The sequence below is a fragment of the Gadus morhua genome, chromosome 14 (genome assembly GCF_902167405.1).
Source record: "Gadus morhua chromosome 14, gadMor3.0, whole genome shotgun sequence".
Lineage (NCBI taxonomy): Eukaryota > Metazoa > Chordata > Actinopteri > Gadiformes > Gadidae > Gadus > Gadus morhua.
In genome coordinates this window covers 6,351,852-6,354,406 of record NC_044061.1, presented here as the reverse complement: position 1 = coordinate 6,354,406, position 2,555 = coordinate 6,351,852, and positions in this window count along the sequence as shown.

The window sequence follows — 2,555 nt, the reverse complement described above, 5'->3', positions numbered from 1 at the left end:
ACAGGGCCCTCTTGGGTTTCAGGAAGCACCTCTGCCTGTATCCTGGACGCCTCTCAGCTGTGAAATTGCCCTCTGAGTCGTACACAGAGGGGGCCGAGAGCCTGGATGCTGATAGCGAGATACGGTAACAGGGGGAAGAGAGCTGTAACCTCCAACAAATCCACAGGCGTGGCGGACTGGAGAGAATTAGCCAAACTAATTACACCAAGATGTGTGCATTGGAGTGTCCCGGGAGCGTGTCATCTGAGTCGACCGCGCTAAACCTCCCTCACCCAATCCCTTCCCTGGCTGGGTTGGCATAGCATGACTGAGTAGACTGGGGCGGGGTGTGGATACTGGAGGAGGAGGGTGGTGGTGGGGGTGGTGGGGGGGGGGCTGGAGGGCATTTAGGAGGCCCTAAGAAGACATGATCTATGAGGAGAGAATGGCAATGAGAAGAGAAGGTCCTGGTTTTAGGTGCAGCACTGTTTAAAGGAAGGAGGAGCCCTTATTAAAAAAAAGCACAGGCCATGAGGGCTGTGGTGATGCGTTTTATAGAGGCCAGAAGAACTATAAAAAAATCGAAACTCTAACATCAAGGCCTGCTCTCCCTGGTCTTCGTGTCTCAGTGGATCAAAACAGGGCTTAAACACACAATTAGAAGCAGACAATGAGCTTTTCCTGCGCCCGCTAAGCTTTGTTTTTGTCGCGTTGGGTTATATTCAAATGGATAAAAAGGCCATCACAATAAATGCTTGTGGTTCCTTTTTAAAATGCTCAAACAATAAAAAAATAATCATTCAAATCGAAACTCCCCATTGCATAAATTCTGTGCCTTTGTTTCGTAAACGGAATCCATCTTTGGTCTTGATGAAATGTCTGCTGGTCCTCCAGCAGGCAGTTCTGCTCTACCATCCTGGAAAACCGAGCCGTCTGAGCCAAGACGGCCTGCAAACATTCCACTTCCACTCCGACTCATTTCATATGCAACAGCCTGTCATTTTTGTTGGCAAAGTAGGCCACATTTCCAGCGTGTAACTCTGCTTGGTGAAGCTGTTTTGTAAATTATTCTGAAATTCATTTAATTTCCTCCTCACCGTTTTTTTTTCTCTCTCTATCCCAATCTCTGTTTTCCCCTTCTCTCTTTTGTTCTTCTCTCTGCCTCAGTCTGGAGAGAAGCTAGGGCAACACAAACAAGAAGCCTGAGTCAATATTGTGTTTTGTTCAGCGTCCCTGAAATATCATCAGCCACTAATTAAATGCCACGTCGATCAGCTAAATTAGGGTTTCACTCTCACACAACAGAAGTCTGAGTTTTGGGATACTTTCCCCACTTTTCTTCCTGTTCCCTGATTTAATAACTCACAAACATTACCCAGATAGAAAGGCTTCAGGCTTCTTAACTTAACAACAAAAACGTTTCCAGTCAATACAGCGTTTATTATTATTTATAATAGCTTCAATCTAATACACAGCTTGCTTGTTGGCTTGGGTCTAACCTCTTTCCTCAGAAGACCTTATTAGGCTGATTAAGAGAGGCTTAATTTCCCAGATGTATAAAGCCGTGTTTATGTGTTAGAGGCACCCCACTAATTCCCTTTCCTCCCCGTTTTGGATCAGACGCGCTCAATCAACCTCCGAGAAATAGATGAGTGGGATGTGGAACATCTGTCCGGGCGGGGTGCGAAGCATTCGTCTACATCCTGTCAGAAACAGCCTCCGCACTGCCGGGTCTCTATCTGTGTCTGTGTTTTTCGTCAGACCCGGCTTTAGTACCTGTCAGGGTTGGACATTCAAGGCACTGCACACTGGGCCGTGGCCCGGGTTTAAAAAATAGTGAGTTAAGGGGGGGACGGTCAGTTCAGCTAACACACGACAGACACAAAGTAACAAGACTCAACCGAATGAACGATTACCCCTCCCAGAGAAGTTTTCAACCGCTGAGTTTTTTATACAGTTGTTTTTAGGAAAAAAAATTAAATCGGTACAAAAAGTACCTGGCTACGGGCATGTCTGCACTTTTTTTCATCGCTTAGCCTACTTGGTAAAAACGTTCTCATGAGTTTGTTATCTCTGGACCTTCCACTGGAAATTTCATAATTGAAATATTTCCACAGTGATATCTCTCCCTATCATGTCTTCTCTCACTCCTATCAGGGTTACCCAAGCAGTGGTTCTGTCGCACCTTCCATGGTTGTCTGCAACGCATGAGCGTGTGCATTTGTGTGCGATGCCCCAACTCCAGCCCAATCCTGGAACTCCTCAACCTAGCTCTGTCTCGGACCTCGTCTGTGAGCGTGGTGTCTCCCTCTCTGACTGTCAGGAACCAGGTGATGATGATCCATCATCGGGTGTCCTTCATCGAGTACAGCACTAAGACAGCCTGGTCCTGTAGATTTTCTCTGCCCAAACAGAAGGGAGGAGTACTTTAGCTCTAGAGAGGCCACCCAGGACAGACCTTCACAGCTCTCTCTAGTCATGCCCATCTTTAAGGCTTCTTCTCCTGGCTTACTCTTTTGCTACAAGACAAGTGCCTGGATCCATTGTTGCGTCTCAGCAGCCAGTGTGTCCTGGGA